Consider the following 15,442-nt stretch of genomic DNA (forward strand, 5'->3'; position numbering starts at 1 on the left):
CCCCCATCAGCATTTTCCCGTCAGTATAATCTCTCCCTCTGATGTCACTTACTAGGCATGGGACCCAGAAGTGATGTCAGAGGGAGAGCCAGCGCTGGTGCGAGCAGAAGGTTGGAGTTACTGTTCGTGGTTGGGGGAGGAGTGGGAAGGAGAGAGGGATGGAGAGGAGGAAGGGTGCTGGCACCCCCACAAAAGGGTACCAGGCCTCCTGCCTCCCCCTGACAGCAACATGACGCTCCTTCAGCAGTGCTAAACTGAATGATACCAGATTATTTGAATAATTTTTTGGGTGATATATAGACCAAGTAGACTCCTCTCACCTTTGGTTCTGCATCCCCTACCCTCTGTGTCATGTCTGTCAGTCCAAGTTAGATTGTAAGCTCTTCTGAGCAGGGACTGTCTATAAATGTCATAATGTACAGTGCTGCATATGCCTTTCAGCGCTAAATAAGTGATAAGTAGTAATAGTAGACTGTTGAGGTCAGAAAATGAGATGTTGCTAGATGTAAGGAAAAGGGATGTGGTGAAATATGCAAATACGCGAAAATGCTGGTTTTCAACTGCAGGTCCAGTTCTATGGAATGGGATACCCGGTGTAATATGGTTTTGTGAAAATGTACTTCAGTTCAGAAAATTGCTCAAAACATACTTCTTTGTTCAGGCTTTTACTTAACACTGATCATTTTTAAGAGTGTAATGGTGGAATTGGAATAGGAAGATATGGGATGAGTGCAACATGTTTTTCAGGTAGGAAGCTGGCATTTTTAAGTGTTGTTTTGTAAATGCATGTTGTAGTGTCTAAGGATACTGTGAATGTAAGTTTGTAAATCACTTAGATCATTAAGCAGATTATAACTATTTTAAATAAAATAAAATTGAGAACTGCTTTTAAAACAGCAAAAAACATTAAAGTTAAAGCACCTGCCGGCATAGAATCATGGCACTTTATTGCACTTTATGGCACTTAATGCCATTATGAGCATGGCTAATGCCAGAAGTGGCATTAGACACCATAAATAGGGTTACCAGATGTGTAAGATTTCCCCGGACATGTCCTACTTTTCGAGGACATGTCTAGGGGACTGGACGGCTTTTCAAAACCTGGCACTTTGTCCAGGTTTTGAAAAGCTTCCTCGAAATTGCGTTGGGCAGGAGGGCATCCATGAATGTGCAGATGCCCTCTTGCCCAACGAGAGCAGGCAACGGGGGTGGGGGTGAGATTGGGAGTGGGACTAGGGTGTAATGGAGTGGGGATGGGTAGAACTGGGCAGAACTGGGGGGGGGGGGGGGGCGGTCTGGATTTTACTAAAGTACAATCTGGTAACCCTGACCATAAAATGCATGCATAGGCGCGATTCAGAAGAAAGATAGGCACCAGAAATGTAGGCCTGGAAAACCCTTGCCTACATTTCTGGCACCTATTTTTCCTGAGTCACGATTCTTTATACGGCGCTGTCATGTGATTGACGTGCGATTGGGAGCCACCAATATCAGCACTATATAAAGCAGGAGTGTCCAACCTGCGGCCCCGTGAAGTATTTTGTGCGGCCCTGGTCGAGGGCGATGCAGTGTTTTCCTCTGCTGCCCCCGGGTGTTTATCATCTTGCCGGCTCCCTCCTCTGTCTTGCTGCAGGATTTGCGCGGCCCCAGAAACATTTTTTTCGGCCAATGCGTCCCAGGGAAGTCAAAAGGTTGGACACCCTTGATATAGAGAATCTGGGCCTTAATGCCCAGATCTCATTTACTAAAACACATGTGTATCTTAATTATGTCCAGAAGCCCTTAGATGGAAAACATATTTACTTCTGCCAGAGAGGCAGGAGTAATTCGGCACCTGAGTGCTAAAGTGGCCAAATAGTTCACATAATTGTCAATGAGTGCCCTTTTCTACAAATACTTTTCTAACATGGAGAAACTATGAAAATTTGCTTTCTTAAGCTCCAGTGGCGTAGCGAGGGTAAATGGCGTCTGGGCAGTGGCACCCTCCTCTGCCCTCTTCTCCTCCCTTCCCCCACTTCTTCCTGACCTCCCCCTTGCTGCACATGCACCCCCTTCCCTTTCCCTGTACCTTTTAAATTTTCCAGGCGAGAGCAATAGCAAGAACTTGCTGCCCACGTAGTGTCCGCTATCCCTCTGATGTCACTTCCTGGGCACGGGACCCGGAAGTGATGCCAGAGAGAGGAGACACTGACATGGGCAGCCAGTTCATAATGCTGCTCGTGCAGGAAAAATTAAAGAGGTATAAGGGAAGGGGTATACGTGTGTGGCAGGGAGGGGTCGGGAAGGATGGGGATAGAGAGGAGGACAGGTGCCAGCGCCCTTTACAAAGACTGTGCCTGGGGCAGACCGCACCCCCCTGCACCCCTCATAACCTTCCCTTGCACCCCCTTACTATGCCAGTGTTAAGCTCTCATGTTTTGCAGTAGCCAAAAATTGTTAAAATATCTCTATTAATCTTCCCCTCCTCTGAAAATGCCCCTTGTGAAAGACACTTTTAAAGGACAAGTGCTATTTTTACTGGTCAGTATAGCATGGGTGCCAAAGCAGCTCCTGATTGGATAAGGTCCGACTTAGTGCAGGAAGAGGCGGTCGGAACATACTGCGAGTGATTTCCTGCACTCGTGGCGCTCCGGCTGCTTTCTCCTGCCTCTCCCACTGCTCTCTCCTTGTCGGCGGTTCGCGGTCAGAAAATACCGTGAACGACAGAGTGAACACTGTAAACTGTTCTGAGCTCCTGGGAGAACGGTATAGAAAACTGAATAAATAACAAAATAGCAATGAAAGAATAAAAAACACCAGCAGGAGCAAACTCCAGCAATAACAGAAAGATGAGAAAAATATAGAGGGGAACCCCCCACCCCCTGCACTGAACTAGCTATGGCGAACCACATAAAGATAGAACGGGTACAAGTGGATCAATTTTTTCACTCTGTCAAAAATTACAAAGACTAGGAGACGCTCGATGAAGTTACAGGGAAATCCTTTTAAAACCATTCTATTTGAAGTGGTTTACATTCATGTACTTTTAAGTATTTCTTCCTATCTGTCCTGGTGGACAATCCAACTCTGCTACCTGGGGAAATGGGAGGATTATGTGACTTGCTCAGGGTCACAAGGAGTGGCACAAGGATTGAACCCACAACCTCAGGGTGCTGAGGCAGGGGGTTCTAACCACTGGTCCAGAACATTTTTTCAAAGTGGCAGAACTGTAGCTAAGAATATCCAAATATGAAGTAAATAGAAAAAAAGAAGAGAGTTACATTGTGGAGAACATATGTGCATGAATAATAATGACTGGCAGAATGAAAGCCCACACTCCTCCTCATCCCTCTCGTAGAATAACAAGTGGAAAACATATATAAAGCAACCAAAGTAGGGTTACCATATGGCTCCAGAAAAAGGAGAATGGATTGAGACATCCGGGTTTTACTTCCATTGCTTTCAATGGAAGTAAAACCAGATATCTCTGTCTGACCTACTTACTTCTATTGCTTTCAGTAGAAGTAAAACCCAGATGTCTCAAGCCGATCTCCTTTTTCTGGAGCCATATGGTAACCCTAAACCAGGGGTAGGCAATTCCGGTCCGCGAGAGCCGGAGCCAGATCAGGTTTTCAGGATATCCACAATAAATATGCATGAGATAGATTTGCATCTCAAGGAGGTAGTGCATGCAAATCCATCTCATACATATTCATTGTGGATATCCTGAAAACCTGACCTGGCTCCGGCTCTCGAGGACATTCATGCAAAAGGACAGGTAGTATAACCACATGATAACTTCATGGAACCAGGCAGATCCATACAACCATGCAAATATTCTAAATATAAAAGTTGCCATACTGGGAAAGACTGAAAGTCCATCAGGTCCAGTATCCTGTTTCCAAAACTGGCCAACCCAGGTCACAAATACTTGGCAAGATCCCAGAATGTAAAACAGATTTTATGCTGCTTATCCTAGGAATAAGCAGTAGATTTTCACAAGTCCATCTTAATAATGGCTTATAGACTTTTAGGAAATTATGCAAACATTTTTTAAAATCTTGCTAAGCTAACTGCTTTCACCACATGCTCTGGGAACAAATTCCAAAATTTAATACACATTGTTTGAAGAAATATTTTTTCTTGTTTTGTTTTCATTAATCCACTACTACTTAGTAGCTTCATTGCATGTCCCCTACTCCTAGTATTTTTGAAAATAGTAAACAACAGATTCACATCCACCCATTCCATTCCACTAAGTAATTTATAATCCTGTATCATATCTTCTCTGAGCCGTCTCTTCTCTAAGTTGTACTTATCTATTGAACATGGCTCTTCAGAGCTTTCTCCCAGGCTGTACTCTATCATCCATGTGGAAGGGTATTTTTGATAGGACATCGAAGTCCGATTTTGGATGTTTCCCGCAAGACATCCAGAATTCAGGGTGGGGAAATGTTCATTTTCGAAACTGCTAGAGATCCAATTTTTTTTTTTAATTGACCTATTTGTATATCTTGGTGGCCAGGACATCCAACCTTAGGATGCCTAACTGTTTGCCATTTTCCACCACAAAAATATCCAAGTTAGAAATGTCTAAAACCAGACCATTTGGATGTGGAAGGGGCCAGCATTGTGATGGACTAGCCACATAGACATACCAACAGAGCAGTGGGGCAGCTTATATGGCACTGCTGTGAACTTCATATAAAGGGTGCAACTTATACATCTCACCCCCTTATAATTTATAACACTTATAATTTATGGCGAACCCTCCAAAATGTCCCCAAAACCTACTATACCTACATGTATACCACCCCAATAGGCCTTATGGCTGCAGGTAGCACCTATATGACAGTATAGTAGGGTTTGGGTGGGTTTTGATGGGCTCATAATACCATAGATGTTATGGTTAGAGTGCCTTGTGGGCCTGGGTTCTCTGCTCTATGGTTCACAAGCCCACCAACCAGGTAACTCTACACATCTGATGCTCTACTAGGCTTCCCCATACCAATTGCTGTTCTAGAGCCAGGTATGTAACTTTTTGTTCTCATTTTTGTTGGTGGAAGGGGGTCAGTGAGCACTGAGAAAGTGTGGATGGTCATTACATAATCTGTCCAGTGGTCATCTGGTCAGTTTGGGTACTTTTTTGGCACTTAGACACTTTTAAAATAGGTCTAGCGGGCGACTGAGCAGGTCGCATAGTTGAAGGCTTCCCTTACCTTGGGATTTTATTTTGGTAACTATTTTGCAAGTTTTCTTCCTGTGCCCAAAAGGAGAGGGAAACAGCAGGCTAACCATCCTCCCACTCCTATGACTTCATCGCCGCGCTAGACTGTAATAACAGCTTATACAGTCTCTTCAGAGTTATTGGGCGCATCTGCTGCTGGATTTTGGGATAAGCTCAGCTTGGACAATGAATTATCGTTGATCCCAGCCAAACCTAACCCACCTCCTGCTCCCGGAGAGGCAAGGGGATGCTGGCAATTCTTATGTTCTTAGAAGAACCCATAGCAAACCCGGAAGTGGAGGCTTCGACGCTTTCCGCATTGCAACTCAATGGAGGTGGAGTACCGGTATTGAGAGGTGGTGAGTCTGGAGGGAGTCTAGATCCGGTTGAAACCAGGAATCCTGAGCAAGACCTGCTCCCATTAATCATGCTCAAGCCACTCATTAAGCCGCTGGTAGTTACACTCGAATCTCTCTGGGCTGCAATTGAGAACCTTCACCTGGTATGTGCAAACTTTATGACTTTAACACTAAACCTTTCTTCAAAAGTTACTAAACTTGAAACAGAATTTCACCAACATACTGTTGATATTGCTGGGCTGGAAAAATCATCTACTGAAATTAAAAACCCATTCAAGTCACAAATGTCTGAAAAGCTCTAATCTTAAGAAAAATTGAGAATTTGGAAAACCAGAATAGAAGTCTAAATTTAAGAGTATTGAATTTTCCTGTTCCGAAGTTTATGACACTCCGAGAGTTGTTTAAAATTTTTTTGACCACTATTTTGTGCGGATGCCATCTGGAGGAGGGGCTGGGGGGGGGGGCAGAACAGGGCACGACACAGGTGAAACGGAGCAGAACTGGTTAGGCCTGGGGGCATGGCCACGGGTCCGGATTTTCTTTCAGGGAAAATCTGGTAACCCTAAGAAAACAGGTGTAGAAGGGCTGAGGTTGAGATAGACACTAAAGAATGACATGGGATGGTTTCCCATGGTTATCTGCAGGGACAGGAGCGGTAATGAATTCTGTCACCTGGAATACTAGACTGCCTTGGAGTGTCATGAGGACTGGGTTCAGAACCTCTGCATTAGAGAACAGGCACACCTTTTACAGCAGGGATCTCAAAGTCCCTCCTTGAGGGCCGCAATTTAGCCAGGTTTTCAGGATTTTCCCAATGAATATGCATTGAAAGCAGTGCATGCACATAGATCTCATGCATATTCATTGGGGAAATTCTGAAAACCCGACTGGATTGCGGCCCTCAAGGAGGGACTTTGAGACCCCTGCTTTACAGCATACAACTTGCTCCATAAGTCTTTCTGTGGATGATATTCAGATTGTTTCTGAGCTTAGCTGCTGATGGACAGAACAATTGACCCAGTTTTAAAGTTGTCTCCATGTTATGCAAAACTGGCTCCATAAAAACAAGTTGTTTTTTGAATGAGAAAAAGTCCAAGCTGTCCTGGGTTAGGAAGCCAGGACATGCTTTCAAAATACCGGTTCTAATGATTGTGGTCATTCTCTTCTGGATTCTGAATTAACTATTCAGACACATGTTGCTAAGTTGATTAAACGTTCCTTTTGGCAGCTTTGAATCATTACAAAAAATGTGCATATTTATGTAATTTTGCAACAATCATTCAGACCTGGATTTTAGGTCACCTTGACTATTGTTATAGCTTTTTTTTTAACCACACATCTTAATAAACTGCAGGCATACAGAACCTAGCAGCTGGACAATTGGCTGAAGTGAAGTGGTCTGACGTGTTGCTGGTTTTAAAGCCTTTTATTGTTTATCTTTTCAAGACTAAAATTTCTTTTAAAGTTGTTGTTTGCATAACATATGGCATTTGCACTTCTTCGTTCCCTCACAAACAATCATTCCAAACCAGCATTACAACAAATGACTAATTACTCACTTATTTGTCAGAATAAATTTCTTGGCTGCAGCTTTATATAACAATTCTTGAAATAACAATCTAAGAACCATACATTAACTTAACCCTTCTTCCAGTCTGGCCTCTTACAATCAAATAATCACTGTCAGCTAGTCAGTAACGACCTAGCTACCCTGTCAAAATTACAACTGTATTCATGTTCATATCACACAGTAATTGCAACCTTCCTCCATGAAACCTGTGGTTTTGGCCGTTCTCACATCTACTTGCAGTGGCGTGATGGGACAGAGTACGGTAATAGGGTTCAAGAAGGGATTGGACAATTTTCTGAAGGAGAAGGGGATAGAGGGGTACAGATAGAGGACTACTACACAGGTCCTGGACCTGTTGGGCTGCCGCGCGAGCGGACTGCTGGGCACAATGGACTTCTGGTCTGACCCAGCAGAGGCACTTCTTATGTTCTAATTCATTTGCACACTTTCATTAAAACCTCCATTATAGAGAAAATGGAACTTTTTCTGATTTTTTTTTGGGAAAAGTTCCATATTCTCTATAATGTGGGGGGTTTCACCCTCCCCCCGCAACGTCACCGTGAACACTAACCAATAAAGTGGGGGGTTGCCACCCCAACCCCCCCCCCCCGTCGGAGCTCTTTAAAAATTATTTTTTCCCCCGCGCGCTTCTGTCTTGCGCCGAATTGTCGGCGCTGGATTGTCGGCACGCTGGCATCTGGCGCGCGATTATCCCATCACTGTTTTGGAGACCCCTACCTTCAACAAAATTTATTTATTTATTTATTTCATTTTTTATCCCATCATCCCCAAAGAGCTCAGAACAGGTTACAGGTTAAACATACATAATTTCAGTCAAGTTTATGATACAAGTTTTTATCCTAACTTGGCACATACTAGGGGGCCTAATATAAATATACAGTTTACTGATTACAATTTGCCATAGTTATCCTTATATAAATAGGATGGAATAAGTACAGAGGGCTGCTATATAATTGGTTAATGGTCTCTGTTATAAATCATACCAGCTGATGCCCCGGCGTTGCACGGGTATTTAATTATAGCAATAACACTGTAAATGGATTCAAATAAAGATACTTTATAGTGGTGAATGAAATTATTTTTTTACAGCTTAATAAAAAGTACAATATTCAAATTATAATGTGAAATATTTGACAAAATGAATACAATACAACTAACGCAAAACGTGATTATAAACAACAATTTTAGTTTCACCTCCTGGAGCAAGAACATATAAATTCTTGGGTGAACCCACCCTTGAGCAAGCAACATAGAGTTGTAGGCCGCGAGACCCCCAGAACATATCACCTCAGGTAGTGAGGGATCTGCATACCAAGTTTCGTTCAAATCGGTCAAGCCGTTTTTGAATTACTGTGAGAATGGCAGCTTTTTACATATTTTCCATTGACATGAATGGGTGAAATCTGATTTTCTGTTTGTAGCTCCGCCCATGTGTGCAGGTGGGCCGTGAGACCCCCAGAACATATCACCCCAGGTAGTGAGGGATCAGCATACCAAGTTTCGTTCAAATCGGTCAAGCCATTTTTGAATTACTGTGAGAATGGCAGCTTTTTACATATTTTCCATTGACATGAATGGGTGAAATCTGATTTTCTGTTTGTAGCTCCACCCACGTGTGCAGGTGGGCCGCGAGACCCCCAGAACATATCACCACAGGTAGTGAGAGATCTGCATACCAAGTTTCGTTCAAATCGGTCAAGCCGTTTTTGAATTACAGTGAGAATGGCAGCTTTTTACATTTTTTCCATTGACATGAATGGGTGAAATCTGATTTTCTGTTTGTAGCTCCGCCCACGTGTGCAGGTGGGCCGCGAGACCCCCAGAACATATCATCCCAGGTAGTGAGGGATCAGCATACCAAGTTTCGTTCAAATCGGTCAAGCCGTTTTTGAATTACAGTGAGAATGGCAGCTTTTTACATTTTTTCCATTGACATGAATGGGTGAAATCTGATTTTCAGTTTGTAGCTCCGCCCACGTGTGCAGGTGGGCCGCGAGACCCCCAGAACATATCACCCCAGGTAGTGAGGGATTTGCATACCAAGTTTCGTTCAAATGGGTCAAGACGTTTTTGAATTACTGTGAGAAAGGCAGCTTTTTACATTTTTTCCATTGACATGAATGGGTGAAATCTGATTTTCTGTTTGTAGCTCCGCCCACGTGTGCAGGTGGGCCGCGAGACCCCCAGAACATATCACCCCAGGTAGTGAGGGATCTGCATACCAAGTTTCGTTCAAATCGGTCAAGCCGTTTTTGAATTACAGTGAGAATGGCAGCTTTTTACATTTTTTCCATTGACATGAATGGGTGAAATCTGATTTTCAGTTTGTAGCTCCGCCCACGTGTGCAGGTGGGCCGCGAGACCCCCAGAACATATCACCCCAGGTAGTGAGGGATCTGCATACCAAGTTTCGTTCAAATCGGTCAAGCCGTTTTTGAATTACTGTGAGAATGGCAGCTTTTTACATTTTTTCCATTGACATGAATGGGTGAAATCTGATTTTCTGTTTGTAGCTCCGCCCACGTGTTCAGGTGGGCTGCGAGACCCCCAGAACATATTACCCCAGGTAGTGAGGGATCTGCATACCAAGTTTCGTTCAAGCCGTTTTTGAATTACTGTGAGAATGGCAGCTTTTTACATTTTTTTCCATTGACATGAATGGGTGAAATCTGATTTTCTGTTTGTAGCTCCGCCCACGTGTGCAGGTGGGCCGCGAGACCCCCAGAACATATCACCCCAGGTAGTGAGGGATCTGCATACCAAGTTTCGTTCAAATCGGTCAAGCCGTTTTTGAATTACTGTGAGAATGGCAGCTTTTTACATTTTTTCCATTGATATGAATGGGTGAAATCTGATTTTCTGTTTGTAGCTCCGCCCACGTGTGCAGGTGGGCCGCGAGACCCCCAGAACATATCACCCCAGGTAGTGAGGGATCTGCATACCAAGTTTCGTTCAAATCGGTCAAGCCGTTTTTGAATTACTGTGAGAATGGCAGCTTTTTACATTTTTTCCATTGACATGAATGGGTGAAATCTGATTTTCTGTTTGTAGCTCCGCCCACATGTGCAGGTGGGCCGCGAGACCCCCAGAACATATCATCCCAGGTAGTGAGGGATCTGCATACCAAGTTTTGTTCAAATCGGTCAAGCCGTTTTTGCGTGATCGCGGCACATACACACACACACACATACATACATACACACATACATACCTCCGATTTTATATATATAGATTGGGTCCAGAATTAGAGACCTTAATATGTGTACTCTGGAGGAAAGATGGGAGAGAGGGGATATGATAGAGACATTTAAATATCTTCATGGTGAGTCTTTTTCAAATGAAGGTAAACTCTGGAAGGAGAGAGCATAGGATGAAGTTAAGAGGTGATAGGCTCAGAAATAATGTAAGAAAATACTTCTGTACAGAAAGGGTCTCCCTATGGAGGTGGTAGAGATGAAGACTGTATTTGACTTCAAGATAGCATGGGGCAGGCATGTGGGATCTCTTAGAGGAGGAGATAGCGGATGCTGTAGATGGGCAGATTGGATTTGGCTTTTACCTTTCGTTATGTTTCTATATTTCTATTATCAAACACTAACTGGTTAGTACTTGAAGCCTTAGGGCCTGATTCTATAAATGGTACATACTAGTAGGCGCCTAGATTGGTGCGCCTACTGAGTTAGACGCCTAACTTAATTTTTTTAATTGGTTTAATCGGCACTGGTAATTGAACAGTACCATTAAAACCCAATTAGTCTCAGTAGATGCCATGTAGCATCTACACTGAGGCACCTACCCACAAAGTGGGTATGGTTAGAGACAGAGTTTGGGTATGGAATGAATTTGGCACTGGTGTTTTAGACTTAGAAAACCTGATTTAGGCACTGCTAGGTGCAATTCTATAAATGGCATGTAACTAGACAGGACGCTGGTGAGAACGAGCAAGCAACTCAAAACGTATTGGAGAGTGAAAGTTGACATGCCCTGAAGAAACGGTCTTTACCGTGAAACGTTGGCTATTATTTAAACATCACTTGCTTCTTTACAATATAGAGGCAGCAGCTATCTCAGTTCTGCACTAATAAGTAAATGTGGTATTTGCACATTCTCCTCAGAAGTTTTTTGCCAATGATGTGGGTGGCGGAGGTTTGAGCATTTATTCTCTGCCTAAACAAAAATCTGAGGCTTTTTCTTTCATTGAGATAGTGCTCTCAATTCAGATAGTGGAGCATTGATATAAATTATTTATTATGTAACACTGAATGACATGCGGTAAGTGCCATGCGGTAGGTGCCATTTTCCTATGTGCCTACTGATTTAGGCCCTGTTTATCGAATCAGGCCCTTAGGCCCAGATTCTGCACAGAACACCTAAAGTTAGGCGCCATTTGGATGTCCAAGTTAGGCGCCCTTTGTAGAATCGCGCTGAGCAGGGCTCAGCGGTAGAGAGGCTTCCACATTTTTGGCACCTTTTATAGAATCTGGGCCTTACTGTCTACAAAATGGGTGGTGGTAAATGTGCATGGACTAGTTTTTTAATGGCTATGCGCTAATGGCAACATTAGCACATAGCCATGAATACGAAAAAGCTATTTTTACAGCTGTGGTAAAAATGGCCTTAGTACAAGGGCAAAACCTGCAAAAGGATGTGCTAAGGTCACTTTTTACAGCAACTTTTTGGTCCTGCAAAAAAGATGAAGGCACATTTCTGTGAATGATCTATGATTGTCATCGTACTAATATCTTTTGGAAAGAAGTGTGCAAAATAATCATACTCACTTTTTCAATTAATATATCTTTATCCCCCAGAATTATTATTGTTCTGAATGGTTCTCTCGACCCTTTCCAATCAATGTTATTTGATATTTTTGATATCTACAGCTCACAAGGATGTTTTAATTAATTGGAAAAGTGATCAAGCTTTCAGTGTTCACTTTTGGTGGCATTGTGTTCTTCAGACCACTGGCGTACCAAGGGGGGGGGGGGGCGGTGCGCCCCGGGTGCCAGCCCTAAGGGGGTGCTCCCGGCCTTGCCGTTCAGTCCCCCCCACCCCCGAAGGACCGCTCGCCCCACTGACCTTCCTGCACCACCTGTGAAGCAGCCCTCAGCAGGATTGCGAAGTCAGCGTCAGCGATCCCTGCGCTGCTTAGGCGCTGCTTCCTGTGCCGCGATCCCGCCCCTCCTCTGACGTCAGAGGAGGGGCGGGACCGTGGCGCAGGAAGCAGCGCAGGGATCGCTGACGCTGACTTAGCGATCCTGCTGCAGCTGCTTCATAGGTGGTGCGGGGAGGCCAGGGGGGCGAGCGGTCCTTCGGGGTGGGTCGGGGCATCAGGCCTTCAGGGTGGGGCTGGCGGGCAGGCAGGCAGGCTTTCAAGGGGGAGGGGGTGACAGGCAGGCAGGCAGGCCTTCAAGGGGGGACAGGCCTTCGGGGGGGTGCAGACCTTCAAGGGGTGCAGGCCTTCAAGGGGGGCAGGCAGGCCTTCGGGGGGGTGCAGGCCTTCGGGGGGGGTGTAGGCCTTTGGGGGGGTGCAGACCTTCAAGGGGGTGCAGGCCTTCAAGGGGGGGGGGGGCAGGCCTTCAAGGGGGGAAAGGCAGGCAGGCCTTCAAGGGGGGGGACAGGCCTACAAGGGGGGGACAGGCCTACAAGGGGGTGGGACAGGCCTTCAAGGGGGGGACAGGCCTTCGGAGGGGTGCAGACCTTCAAGGGAGTGCAGGCCTTCAAGGGGGGGTGCAGGCCTTCAAGGGGGGGGGTGCAGGCCTTCAAGGGGGAGACAGGCCTTCAAGGGGGGGGAAAGGCAGGCAGGCAGGCCTTCAAGGGGGGACAGGCCTACAAGGGGGGGACAGGCCTACAAGGGGGTGGGACAGGCCTTCAAGGGGGGGACAGGCCTTCAGGGGGGTGCAGACCTTCAAGGGAGTGCAGGCCTTTGGGGGGGTGCAGGCCTTCAAGGGGGGGGACAGGCCTTCAAGGGGGGGGGAAAGGCAGGCAGGCAGGCCTTCAAGGGGGGAAAGGCCTACAAGGGGGGGGAGAAGCTACAAGGGGGTGGGACAGGCCTTCAAGTGGGGGACAGGCCTTCGGGGGGGTGCAGACCTTCAAGGGGGGGACAGGCAGGCAGGCCTTCAAGGGGGGGACAGGCCTACAAGGGGATGGGACAGGCCTTCAAGGGGGGTGCAGGCCTTCAAGGGGGGACAGGCAGACCTTTAAGGGGGGACAGGCCTTTGGGGGGGACCATGATTTAGAAGTACACGGAGGGAAGGGGGTGTTCAAAGAGACGTGCATATGCCAAACTTTGGGGGGGGAAGAAATAATGGGTCTGAAAATAGAGGAGAGGGAGAGAGATGATGGACCATGGGATTTAGGGAGGGAAGGAACAGAAAGGGAGAGAAATTGGACACAAGGGATGGTGTGGAGGAGGGATAGAGATACTGGATAGGAGGGTAATTAGGAAAAGAAAGGGAGAGATGGTGGACTCTGGGGTGGTGGGGAAGGAGGGAGAGATGCCGGATGAAAGGGTATTTTAGAAAAGGTGGATCTGTGGAGGGAGATGAAAAAAAGGAAAGATACCAGACTTCCTGGGAAGGGAAGGGAAATGGAAAGGGAGGACAGAGTTGGCAGATGGATGGTTAGCATGCAGAAAGAAGGAGACCCTGGCAAGCAAGTTATCAGAAGAAAACCAGAGCCTTGGACCAACAAGATTTGAAATATAACCAGACAACAAAAGGTAGAAAAATTAATTTTATTTTCTGTTTTGTGATTATAATATGTCAGATTTGAAATGTGTATCCTGCCAGAGCTGGTGTTGGACTGCAAACGTGAGCTAGGATTTAACAGAGAGAGGAAAAGTCCTTTTTGTTTCTTTATTTTATTTACACCACAGCGCCAGTGTGATTAGGAGAAGCCAAAGGGGGTGAAAAAGATATAAAACCCACCAGGAGTTTTGAAAAAAATCACCCAACTGGGCAGGAAAATCGAATTGAAAAACCAATTCAATAGGGCTGAATCGAATCAAAAATTTTTTTCCTGTCTCTGGCAGCATTAGTTTGTGCTACTGTCTTAGACTTTAGGACCTGGGATTGGGGAGAGATGGCATCCTCAGTACTTTATAATGTAAGTGAAACGAGGATTTGGTCAGACTTTTGAAGGGTCTGCAGAAAAAAAATATTGTATAGGCCGGGGACATGAGACAGCAGGAAATGGGAACTTTTCTTCCTTCTATTTTTGTGAATGGAAAGGCTGAGGATGTCAGAGAGATCAGTTAAAATATGTGCTTTATAAGAAAATATAATAATGTGTTTTATAAAGTTTATAGCATAGCTGGCCTACCCAGTGAGGTGTTCCTAGTGGTGATGGTGGCAGCGTGTCAATGTGTTGAGAGGAAGAGGTGGTCTGGGAAATTCTGCTGAGCAAACTCCGGGCCCATTTCCACCCCCCAGTTAGTCCACTCCACTCAACTGGTTCACACACTGAGTGGGTCTTTGGGTGTTGTTTTGGGATCTCTTCCAGTGGTTTATCTCCTTCTGGTTCAAGGAAGGAAACTTTGTTATCCTTAGCATTGACCTACAGAATATGTTTTTAACAGCGCTGCTTGTGTGGCATTAGGCTATGTAGTGATCGAAAGAAAAAAACAGACCTTTGCACATTTTTGCACTATATGGTGGGTGTATGAGGAGATTCACATTTCCTGCACAGCTAAGTCCATGTGAAGTTACCTTGTGCTGTATTTGACATCTAGCAAGGTCTCTGTTTGAAAGGAAAGATCTAAACTTAAAAATGAAGTGGCCAGAAGTTATGGTAAAAGCAGATAGTGTAGCTGGTTTTAAGAAAGATTTGGACAAATTCCTGGAGGAAAAGTCCATAATCTGTTATTAAGACATGGGGGAAGTGTCTGCTTGCCCTGGATCGGTAGCATGGAATGTTGCTACTCTTTGGGTTTTGACCAGGTATTAGTGTCCTGGATTGGCTACCATGAGAATGGGCTACTGGGCATGATGGACCATTGGTCTGACCCAGTTAGGCTATTCTTATGTTATGTTCTCATCTGTAGGGGCCTTTGTTTTCACTTCTTATTTTAATGTATTTTTTTTCTGGGAACTTATCAGTGTTTTTTATAATGGGAACAAAAATGGAAGAGAATTAATGTGTGTGGGATGAGGGGGTAACTAATTTCTTCAGCTAAATAATTCAATCCACTTCAAACAGACATAGGAGAACTCACGCACCATTCACACACCCTCCAACCAAAAACGTCAAAAGAAAAAAACTGTTCGACAACCTCCTAGCCATTCGAGC

The sequence above is a fragment of the Geotrypetes seraphini genome, chromosome 2, assembly GCF_902459505.1.
Source record: "Geotrypetes seraphini chromosome 2, aGeoSer1.1, whole genome shotgun sequence".
Classification (NCBI taxonomy): domain Eukaryota; kingdom Metazoa; phylum Chordata; class Amphibia; order Gymnophiona; family Dermophiidae; genus Geotrypetes; species Geotrypetes seraphini.